The following is a 12,080-nucleotide window of genomic DNA, read 5'->3' as shown; positions in this document are numbered from 1 at the left end:
TATCAAAGGAAGTTAGGTCAGTAACTCAAGCAGGGCAGGAACCTGGAGGCAGGAGCTGATGCAGAGGCCATGGAAGACTCCTTCCTGGCTTGCTCCCCCTGGCTTGCTCAGCCTGCTGTCTTATTGAACCCAGGACCACCAGCCCTGGAGTGACCCTACCCACAATAGGCCAGGCCCTCCTGCGTCAACCATTAATCAAGAAAAATATTCTAAAGGCTTGCTTACAGCCCAATTTTTGGAGGCATTTTCTCAACTGAGGCTTCCTCCTCTCCAGCTCGGGTCCAGTTGACATAAAACCAGCTAGCGCCGTAGTAGTGGTTGAATTAGGATTTGAACCCACAACTCCCCAGTCCTGCAGTCCAAGCCCCGGATGCTGCATTGTTACTAGGCTGTCACTGTCCAGAATGTTCCCGGGTTCCAAGGCCCAGGTACAAGTTGTTCCTCCTGCAGTTTAAGATCTAGTGGGAGAAGGTACCTTTGCAAGGTCTGTGGGAGCCTGTGGCACATGCCTGGACCCCGAGAAGAACTATGTCAGTGTCTTCAAATGCACCAACTTCCCAGAGTTCTTGAGGCCTTCATTTGGAAAGCCTACTACCCACCAATTCTCATCAGCACCACTTGGACCTGGGGGCTCTTGCACACCAGCTCCTGGAGGACCAGCCCCCCATCTCCTGTTCAGTGGGCAGAACACCCCAACCCACCAAGAAGGCGGATTTTCAGACGGAGTTCCTGCTGGAAAGGAATGGTAAATCCAGACTGCAAATCTGAGGTGAGATTCCTAGAGGGTTTACTTAGGAAGGCGCACAGAGTGCAGAGATACTTCAAGAGAAGGCACAGCCCCTTAGGACTCCCAAAACCCCAGCCCTGAGGCGGGAAGAGCAGGGGTGGTCACCTGACCCAGAAAGAAGCATGCCTCCCTCAGGAGCTGCAGTCAGGGGAATTGAGAGTCAGGGGTGTTCTGGCACAGGAGGCTGAGAAGACTTGATCAGGATCAGGCTACCCACTCTGTTGACCTCCCTGCCGGTTGATTCCTGGAAACTCAAGACTGAGGGAATCTGTTCACAGCCTCAGACAAGTCAGCCTCCCAGAGTCCAGAGCATGGTGGAAAGGGTAGACCGAAGGAAGTTGTTCTGCATTTGAGGACGCCACTACTCACCTGACTATACTGAGCAGCCCAGGACATGGGGACTCACAGACACCTTCCTGATGACATTGAGCAGCCCAGGACATGGGGACTCACAGACACCTTTCTGATGATATTGAGCTAGCTGTCCAGCACATGGGGACTCGCTGCCACCTTTGTGACCATACCGAGCAAAGCTTAGCTAGATAGACATTTAGTAACACCAAGAATTCTAGCTTCACGTCAAGGTGCAGCCCCTCTTCATGGCGGCCCTTTGATGATGCAGGCTCAGATCAGCGAGAGAAGCTAAATCCAGTTACTCTTCAATGGTTTCCATCTCAATAAAATCCATCATTCTGCACAGCCCTATATGGTCTACTCTTGCCTGTCTCCCTAATTTGACAAAGGGATCCATTCTGCTAGGCTCCTGAAACACTGAGCTCTTTGCCTTGTTTGAGAAGCTAAGCTCAGCCAGGCATCACCTCTAACACCATCCCTCAGGAGAACTGCCGTGATGTTGAGGCTAGCCTGGGCTATGTGATAAGACTCTGTCTCAAACAAAACAAAACAAATCTGGCTTATGCCTACCTCTGAGACTTTCCATGCCACTTATTTTTTTTTTTTCATATGCTCTTCCCGTGGTTGTGAACTCTGCAAAGAGAGATCATCCCTGGCCACCTAAACCTCCCTCTAGCCCAGTGAAACACCCCGGTTAAGGTCTTCATCGCATCTGCTGCCAGGCTCAGTTCAGTCTATTTGTCCTTCCTTGCTACAGAAGATCAGTTCCATGGCAACAGGCTCCTCATTTGTGGGACAGAGGCTCCTCCCTCTGCCCTACCCCCAGCATGGACCATGGCAATGCTGAAGGTTGAGCTGGTGGAAGTGCGCCCCTCACAGCACATTTCTTCCCAAGCTCTGGCCTCCGATCCCCAAAACACCTGGGCAAGGCCCTTGGCCAACGGCACTCGCTTCTCTTGTTCATGGCTCTTTAGAACTGCAAAGATAGCACATTCTCTTTGTGGAAGAGTTGGAAATCCACAAAGAATACCAACTGAGGATGAAAATAACCCAGAGACAGCAGCTGCCAAATTGCTCTTATGCAAATATTTATCATACAAAACTGGGACCATTCTATTTTTATTGACTTGTGACCCACTCTTCCCATCCAACCAGGTGGCATGAACATCTTATAGGCATCTTAACTCTCTTCCAATCCACGCCATTCCGAGGCTGTGTGGGATGTCACTGCGTAGCCCAGCAAGGGCGTCACTAACTGATCTCTTGTTAGAAGATATTTCACTTGTCCTCTTTTTTCCGTTGGCTATTATGAAAAAATAACAATCCCCATTCTTACACGTATTGTCGTTGTTATATCATCCAGATGGAGTCCTGTAACTGGCACTGTTCTGCAAATGCAGACAAATTGCAGTTCTTGTAACTACTGCAAATGCTTTGCAGAGCAAGTGTGTCGATCAATACTCTAGCGCGCTGCTGTTTAAGAATGTGTATTCCCGTTCTTCCTTGACTAGTAGAAGATGCTTGTACCTTTTCAACATCTGTAATTCTGTGTTGTAACGTTCTCTTAGTTATGACCCTCCTCTGTCTGAGGACCGCCCTTGACCTTTGTGGTGCTACTGATTGACCAGCAGTGTGATGGTACCCACCGTGGTGGGTGGACTGGATGAATTTTATCAAGAGGTACAAGGAAAGACATTGAGCTACATGGGCAAGCTGGGTTCTTCCAGTTTCTAGGACTCGCCTGTCCAGTTGATTCTCCTGCTGTGGGAAGGGTGCTTTCTGCTTAGTACACTACCGGCGAGCTCAACATCCACTTGCTTTTTGGTGGGGAACACTAAGCTCATGTCCGACCAGACTTGGCTTCCTTCCCGCTCAGCATCAGCAGAGGAGGTATTCAAAGTACTAATTTGGGCTTACATGGTGTTTGCTGCTGCAAGGATAACTAATTAATGTTTTAACGGCAGAAAAACAAGTCCTCAGATTTCCCTTGGCAAAGCAAAACCCAGAGTAAACAGCACACTGGACCGATCCATGGCATCCAAACCTGCCAACTGGAAAGATGGCAAATGCCAGAGGGAGCTGACCCAGAATCAGCGCTCAGAGTTTCACCCAGTGACGTCACGCTGAAGAGACGCTGGCTCCTCTGTCACCAGTGCACAGAACTCAACCCGTCAGCCCCCAGGGATCCCTCAGGGATGAGACAACTCTTCAGTCTGTGGGTGTGGTCCTGGTGAGCATCACTGCTTGACAGATGATGAGCCTATCATACATCTGGAGAACAGGCAGACAGCGAAGGCAGAATGGGGGCTGAGATTCCTGGAAGCCTGGTGGGAGGGGGGGAGGTATTCTCTTCATTGTCACCCTATGGGGTGGAACAAATGGACACGCAGGGAAGAAACAGCTGGGCCCACAGCTGGGCAGATACACAGCCCATAAATTCTGAAACTTAGATTTGGACATAAGTCAGACAATCTCATTCCCTGTCTTTCTGCTGTGCTTGCAACATGGCAGAGAAAATGCTTAACGACTTCTGAGGAGCCATGTTCTGGGAAATAATGTGAACCATAATTTTAAATTAACGGATCTCAAGTTGTCACCTGTACTCATCCAACTGTTGGAGGAGATTCTGACGTCTAAGTGGTTCCTGCATGGGAGAGGGACGTAGACGTGAGGACTGTTATCGACCCCAGCGAGTCAACAGCAAGGCCACCACTTTTCTGTGACAGGCAGGCAGAGGGTGGGGTAAGCAGACTCTGTCATGCTCTGTGGCTTTTGAATGTCACCCTGGACGGCTGGAGACAAGAGTCAATCACTTTATGACATCACACACAGATGATGGCTTCTGTGCAAATATCCCGGAAGCAGCCCATTCTCTTGTTTATTTGGTGTCAGGTGTTACAGAAACAAAGACGGAGGGATCCTCCATCTTCTTGGGAGCATATTATCAATGCAGAAGATCAGGAGGCAATCCGTCTCTATATAACACAGCGAGAGCTGAAGAGCCCTATGCCTGCGTATTACAGGTGTCCAAGGAGACAAGAAAAGCAAGGCCGGAGGCTGGGGAGAGGAGCCGAGCGCCAAGCAGGTTGATAACATATTAATAATACTAAGTTACCCATTTATGGAGCCCCCTACTGTGGGAAAGGTACCCATGTGAACCCAGTGGAATCTCTTATTACCTGTTTTACAGAGGATGAAACCAAGACTCACAGCAGTTCAAGTAATTTAGCCAGCTAGTAAATTTCTAAATGCACAGAGAATTGTCTGGATGAATGAACAGGGTTGAAATTAGCAGATAATAACCATTGCCCCAGATGTCACTTGAAAATGAGGCTCGTGTCTATAGTGACCCAACAAGTCATGCTACCAACGCTGACCTGAACCAAGAAACATTTGCTATCTTCAAGAATTTGGGGGCTGCTTATCTCACTACGCTGGCTTGGGGGATCTAGGGGTGGGCTCGGGCTGAGTTCACCTAAGGCTTGGCTGCGGCTGCAAGGTCTGCCTCCGAGGTGCCTCACCTTCCAGGGCTGTTGGCAAGCAGCCTCGGTTTCCCTGCCTGGGACTCTCCACAGGGGGCGTGTGTCCTCACCACGACATGGGAGTTGCCTTCCCTCAGAAATAGTAAGCCCAAAGAGAGAGAAACTGAAGGCCAAGCCGAGCGCCATCGCTTCCTTAACGCCGTATTGACTGTGAGTGCCCTCGAACACCGTCCACGCTCTAAAGGAGGAATTGAGGCTCCGCCCTTTTTTTTTAAAGATTTATTTATTATACAGTGTAATGTCTGCATGTATCCCTGCAGGCCAGAAGAGGGCGCCAGATCTCACTACAGATGGTTGTGAGCCACCATGTGGTTGCTGGGAATTGAACTCAAGACCTCTGCAAGAACAGCCAGTGCTCTTAACCTCTGAGCCATCTCTCCAGCCCCGAGGCTCCGCCTTTTAAAGGTAACCAACATGAAGTGCCCACACAGCTGAGCACGCGTCACTCTGCGCTGCTCGGGGATGAAAGAGTCATTCCTGCCGAACCCTACCAGCGTTTCTGAGTGTGGCATATCTCGGGAAAGAGCTGTCATGATTGATGGCTTCCCGGGTCCCTACAGTCCCGTGTTTCCAAGACTGCGCTTTTTAGCATCGCGATCACATATCCTCAAATGCTCCTCCAGATGCCAGAAATGAACTCTTGGGTGTCACTGTCGCTCTCCCAGGAACTCTAAGGAAAAGGACTGCAGGGAAATTATCAAAGGCTGGTGAGGACCCTTGGGAGTGACGCACATCACTTCCCTGTAGAGTTTATTTCTCCTCAGCCTCAAGTCCCAAGCCACGGGGCAAGGTGAGCTCATGCCCACAAGGTCCTGATTCTAAAGCCTCTAGGAAGAAGACAGGAGACAGACATAAAAAGGAACTGTGGTAGCTGAAGGCAGTAGGGCACACTGTAATTCTAGCACTCAGGATGCTGAGGCAGAAGGATTTCTATGAGTTTAAGGCCAGTCTGGATAACATGGTGAGTTCCAGGCCATCCAGAGCTACATAGCAAAAGCCCATATCAAACAAAACACAAGAAGAAGAAAAAAAGGTCCAACCCGGATGAAACAGCAGCTGTTGTTTCCTATATTCCACGGCCATATTTCCTGTTTCCCATATTCCATGGCGGCAGCATGGTTGGCCGCCTTCTCTCTCATCCCATTTCCAGCAAGGAAGGGAACCACCTACAGTGTGAGGTGGTCAGAACACCAGGGTCAGAGCAGGCTGGAATGCCCTTTCTGGATCTGGTCTTTGGACATCCCCTACATCCCACTGGGACATCCTCACTGATGGTCCCAGATGTTTTGCTGGCCAGCAGGTACTGTTAGAATCACACCTGGACCGTTAAAAACTTGAGCACTCTTCTAAGAGCTACCAAGTCCAACTTTATTAAGCCGACAGTGGGCAAACGTAAAACTGTCATAGCGAGTCATAGCTCTCTGGGACTCCACGGAGAGCTTGGCGCTCAGTTTCAAACCTGCCCTGGAAATCAATTTATTCTGTATCCTTGCAGACAGAACGGAGGACCTCGCTATTGACTTTGAATAACAAACCTTCTTAGTGTCTGCAGCCCAGCTCTCTACTCTCCAGAAAACCGGTCTGGGCTGGTGAGATGGATCTGTAGGCAAAGGCATTTGCCATGCAAGCCGGTGCCCTCTGTTTAATCCCAAAACTCATAAAAGGGGAAGGAGAAGCCTGGCGGTGGTGCCCGCCTTTAATCCCAGCACTCAGGAGGCAGAGCTAGGCAGATCTCTGTGAGTTCGAGGCCAGCCTGATCTACAGAGTGAGATCAGGACAGCCACCAAAGCTACACAGAGAAACTCTTGTCTCCAAAAAAAAAAAAAAAAAAGATGGAAGGAGAGAACTGACTCCACAGAGTTGTCTTCTGACCTCCACATGCACACCACTGCATGCATGTACACACACATGTATGCACACACACACACAGAAATCAATAATAAATAATGTTTAAAATTTAAACGCTTCCAGCCGGGTGGTGGTGGCGCACGCCTTTAATCCCAGCACTCGGGAGGCAGAGCCAGGTGGATCTCTGTGAGTTCGAGGCCAGCCTGAGCTACAGAGTGAGTTCCAGGAAAGGTGCAAAGCTACACAGAGAAACCCTGTCTCAAAAAACCAAAAAAAAAAAAAAAAAAAAAAAAAAAAAAAAAAAAAAATTAAATGCTTCCAGTATTGTAGGACAGGGCCTTGTCCTAAGGCCTGCCTTCATCAGGAGCATCACACGAGGAAACCTTAGGTGGACTCTCTGAAGACTATACGCCTGTATGTGTATGTAAGGGTCTAGCTGTCAATCGCAAGGTCTTGTGCATGCCGGGAAGGTGCTCCACTCCTGAGGACCCTCCGTGGACGTGGGAAACTATCACACGCTCATCAGGCTGCTGTGGTTGAACTTGGGCCACTGACTTCTGGTCCCTGCCAAGCCGTGGGAATTTCTGAGACTCTCCGAGTGACTCTTTCTTCAACCTCAGTAACAATACCCCTCCCCCGATATGTACTGAGCCCTTGGCATGCTCCAGGCAGGGCTCTGAGTCTCAACGCATGTTATATTTCAAATTTACAACTTCCCCTGAGGGGCAGTTCCACTACAGCCCCATGAATAATAAATAGAGAAACTGAGGCGCAGGGCCAGGGAAGCTGCTCAGGGCCCCACAGCTGAGGAGATTCCACGACTCCATAGTTAACTCTGCGTTGCTCAAGCTGCTCAATACATTCAGTGTCGTTTTGAAGGACCTTGTTTTGTTTGGCTTTTCCAATGAAGCCGAGGGTGAGGCTCGGTTCCTCTCCTTACTCTGCTAGCAGAATGCTAGCTTGCCGTCAGAGGCGGCCATTTACACCGTTGCTCAGGCTGCTGGCTGCACCATTTCCACACTGGAAGCAGCTGCTGCCTCGTGATCCATAGAGCTACCCGATCATTGACTCTTCCAGACCTCCCATCTTGAACGGCAATTTCCAGCCGGTCTTCAGGCTTCCTTCCCTTCTCTTCCTTCCCTCAACAAGCCGGGTGAAACTGTAGAACACAGGTTTAGAGGACCAAGAGGCGCCTGCTTTGACCTCAAGGTGAGTGAGTGACCTCGGGCAAGTGACCAACAATCTGTCTTAGACCCCATCCCTATTACAGATGGAAAGCTAAAGCCAGGCGGTTGTGGCACACGCCTTTAATCCCAGCACTCAGGAGGCAGAGGCAGGTGGATCTCTCTGAGTTCGAGGCCAGCCTGGTCTCTAAAGCAAGTTCCAGGAAAGGCGCAAAGCTACACAGAGAAACCCTGTCTCGAAAAACCAAAAAAAAGGAAAGCTATATTTATTATTTTTGGATATTATACTACTGGGGATGCTATGAATGTGTTGCTCTGATTGATTGACAAATAAAATGCTGATTGGCCAGTAGCCAGGCAGGAAATATAGTGTAGGCGGGATAAGGAGACAGGAGAATTCTGGGAGGTGGAAGGCTGAGTCAGGAGATGCTGCCAGCCAGCCACTGCCGCCATGAGAAGCAAGATGTAAGGATACCAGTAAGCCACAAGCCATGTGGCAACTTATAGATGAATAGAAATGGGTTAATTTAAGATATAAGAACTAGATAGCAAGAAGCCTGAGCCATTAGGCCAAAGAGTTTAAATAATATAAGCGTCTGTGTGTTTATTTGGGTCTGAGTGGCTGCGGGTCTGAGAGGGACTGGAGAAAACTCCAACTACATTATGCTAAAGAAAAGACATTAAATATGGAAAGAGCCTGCTATAAGCGAGAGAGCGAAACACTCTGTGGCTCTTCTTCTGTTGTAAAGGCCTGTGTCAGCTTTTCTCTTGGGAGGCTATCTATTTGCAAGGAAGAGAAGGCATAGGCTTACTGGATCATGTATACATGATCATGAATACAGCTCACCCCCTAAGGGTAGAATGCTAGTCATCCTTATACACATTGTTGTGTGACCCCATGCTAAAGCTGGGGGTCTTAAATCCATGGGATCAGAAGCTGCATGAGCACAGAAGATAAGCATGAATTCCAAGAGGAAAGTGATCAGGCAGGAAGCTACGGACGAAGACACTTGCCACTGAGTCTGAAGTTAGGGAGGGCAGAAATGAGGATTCTGGGCAGAGAAGATAGGGGACGGTCTCAAATGGTGGCAATGGTAGAGACTGCAACACCAGGGGTGGGGGGCCAAAGAGGTCAGAGACACGAAGAGGGAACGCTCCACAGTGTGTGCGGTCAGCCATAAGCAGGACAGTGGCTTGATGGGAGGGTTGCAGCTGGAGGCAGGTTCATGGTGTTGCATTTTGAATTTGATGGGAGGGTTGCAGTTGGAGGCAGGTTCATGGTGTTGAATTTTGCCCCGCCCTTTACGAAGTGCTTTACATATGTGATCTACGTGATGCTCACCCCCGTGCTCATCCCCGTGAGTCATCAGTGTGCAGTGAGGGAAACACCGATTCATGGACATGTGCTATGTCCACATCTGATCCCCAGAGTAATTCTGAAACAGAGGTGGGCAGGCAAAATCTTTACTTAATAAGACGGTCTACTAAGTTCCAAGCACCCAATGGCTTACTTAAGTGCCTCTCACTGCTAGAGACTCCCTGACCTTTTGATAAGTGATCTAATGCAAGTTCTGTCATTCTGACAGGAAATAAAATTCAGAAATAATAAAACACCCGGAATTATGAAAACAACAGTCCCTTCTCCCATATAGCCAAGTGTCCCTTAGGGACAGGATGTTCCCAGTTAATGCTCATCCAAAGTCAAAGCTGGCCCAGTCCACAAAGCCTGAAATATTATCTAGCCATAAAAATTAAAATCCTGTTGGTCAATCTCAGTAGCATGAAACTAGAGGATATTACATTAAAAGACTAAGTTGGGCCAGGTGGTGGTGTCGCACGCCTCTAATCCCAGCACTCGGGAGGCAGAGGCAGGTGGATCTCTGTGAGTTTGAGGCCAGCCTGGTCTATAAAGAGAGTTCCAGGAAAGGTGCAAAGCTACACAGAGAAACCCTGTCTCAGAAAACCAAAAAAAAAAAAAGACTAAGTTGGAAATGTGAGGGCGATCAGGCTGCAACCTGTCATGCCCTTGATGGCCTGGGTTGATTTGGCTGCTCTGGCTGGTTAGGTGGATGCTCCCTTCCCCCTTCACCATGGCTCCATGTTCATCCCTCCAGGAGCTGTGCTGAAGAGGACAGCCTTCCCCAAATAGAGCAGGACTGGTCTTCAGTCAGGGGTAGGTAAGTAGCTGTGCGCCCCTCCAAACAAGCTCTCAAGAAGACGTTGGACACAGAAAGACAAACACTTCATGTTCTCACTTATATCTGGAAGCTAAAAAAGTTTACCTTGTTTTTTTTTCTTTTTTAAAGTAGAGAATGGTGGTTAAAAGAACCCGGGAAGGGTATGGGGTAGAGAAGGAAAGAAAAAGGATAACTAATGGGTTTAGGGGAGCAGCTGGACAAGATTAATAATTTAAAATCTTGTACAAAGCAGAAGGGTAACTGTAGTTGACAATAATTAATCGGCTATCTCATAATAGATAGTAAAGCAGATTTAGAATGTTTCCAACACAAAGAAGTGATATGGATCTGGAGTGAGAGATATGCAAATCGCCCCATCCCATCATCACACATGGTATGCACTATTGAAATGTCACTCTGCTCTTCATAAACAGGCACAATTACTATTTAAACTAGAAAAAATATATATTGTAAATCAATTGATACAAGTCTGTGCATGGCTCTGGAGTAGGTTTGCCTTCTCGACGGTCTAACCCCCAACATGACTGATGGCTTGGATCAGCCCTGATCCAAAGAAAACCAAGACATCTTGAGCCCCCATTCCAGAGGTGCCTTCACAAGATTTTGGAACCACAGACTCTAAGAAAAGCCAAACATTATGTTCATTCTTGAGTCTTAATCTGTGTGATATAACGCCACGTTTGCATGCTTGTAAGCCCAGGTAATGGTCAATCCAATGGGAAGCCATGTGTATCCGTCAAGGACAGCAGGATGCTGGCTATGAAAAGTTCCTTTAGCAGACGTTAGCTGAGGAAAAGCACAGTTCTAGCTCCTGTCTGAGGTGCTCTCCACCCAGAACCTGGTGAGTGGCTCCTATGCACTGACCCAGCCTAGTAACTGTGGGATTTAAAGCTGGCCTTGGTCTTTGCAAGGAGTCTAGAGTCTGGTAAAGTAAGCAAGACATGTACCCAGGCTCAAGACCTAGTAGGAGAATAAACCCTAAAAGCAGTGGGAAGAGAGACGAAGGGAGAATCCAGTCAACGTGCAGCCTTGTGCAACAGCCCAGCAGGTGACACAGATTCAAACTAACTTGACAGGTACAACTTTTCTGAGAGATTAATAAGTAAATCTTTCTCAAGAGCGTGTGTGCGTGTGTGTGTGTGTGTGTGTGTGTGTGTGTGTGTGTGTGTGTGTGTGTGTGTTGCCAGAGGCTGACCTCCAGGGTCTAACACATAACAGGCAATTTTTCGACCATCAAGCCCCATCCCAGCCCTCAGTACAGCCTTCACCATACATCTACTAAGCCTGGGACGGACTTGCTGGGCAGAGAGAAGAGGGACTATTTGTCCCCAAGGTCAGGTGAGCAATGGACGGTCTCTAATACCAGCTAAGGAATAAGGGAGTCCTTTGCAAAAGAGGAGAGGGCTCTGGACAGGCAGTGGCCTAGGTGCACATGGCCTCACCCACAGAGAGACAGACAGAAAGACAGACAGACAGAGACACAGAGACAGAGCACCCAAGGAAGAAGCAGACCAAAAGCATCTCTGCTGTTGGACTCAGTTCTACAAACTCTGTCCATTAATTCATCAGTCCCACCAATCTGCCACTCATGAAAGAAAAACACCCTACATTTTTTAGAAAGTTGATAAATATTGCCAAATTTCAGTTCTTACACACATGGAAAACAAAACATTCTAATTTTCCTCCCCGTCCCTCTCAACGCCCCCCCCCCCCCCCGTAGTCTCTATGCCAATTTCCCTACTCCCTTCTCAGAATTCTACTTGACATTGGGTAGAAAGTCTGCCTCCCTGCCATCCTCACCCTGTGGAATGCTGGGATATGGTTGCCAAACGTTTTTTTTTTTTCAAGCAGCTTTATAGGGCTATAATTTACATACCATTAAGTTGATTTGATTAAATACATAACTCATTGTTTCTTCATGTCGTCTGATTTCAGAACATTTTCATCCTCTCAAACAGATCCTCACATTAGTGGCCATGCCTGATCTTGTCACATGACCTACCCTCTATATCACCTTGGTAACCACCGGTCCGCCTTCTGTCTCTGGATGGCCCCATTCTGGGCATTCTGTAGAAACGGAATCATACAATACTGGCTTTCTGTGATTGGTGTCTCTCACCAAGCATGATTTGGGGGTCCACTCATGTTATAAAAGGTATTAGCAAGT

The 12,080-nt window shown here is 48.3% G+C and overlaps 1 protein-coding gene across 4 annotated transcripts in view; it reads right to left on the bottom strand.

Annotated features, from left to right (window-relative positions):
• Nucleotides 1-12,080, bottom strand: part of Tmcc3 (transmembrane and coiled-coil domain family 3) — a 286,150-nt gene that overhangs the window by 192,787 nt on the left and 81,283 nt on the right. Inside the window, exon 1 of one of the 4 annotated variants that reach the window (XM_042263650.2) lies at nucleotides 11,790-11,943. The exons of 2 other annotated variants lie outside the window; for them this stretch is intronic. The gene's annotated coding sequence lies outside the window, so the exon portion shown is untranslated. Of the gene's footprint in view, nucleotides 1-11,789; nucleotides 11,944-12,080 lie in introns of those variants that run through there. One more of the 4 variants, XM_076554638.1, reaches the window with a different exon arrangement.

Source organism: Peromyscus maniculatus, chromosome 18, assembly GCF_049852395.1.
Source record: "Peromyscus maniculatus bairdii isolate BWxNUB_F1_BW_parent chromosome 18, HU_Pman_BW_mat_3.1, whole genome shotgun sequence".
Taxonomy (NCBI): Eukaryota; Metazoa; Chordata; class Mammalia; order Rodentia; family Cricetidae; genus Peromyscus; species Peromyscus maniculatus.
This window is presented reverse-complemented; position numbering and strand designations above follow the sequence as displayed.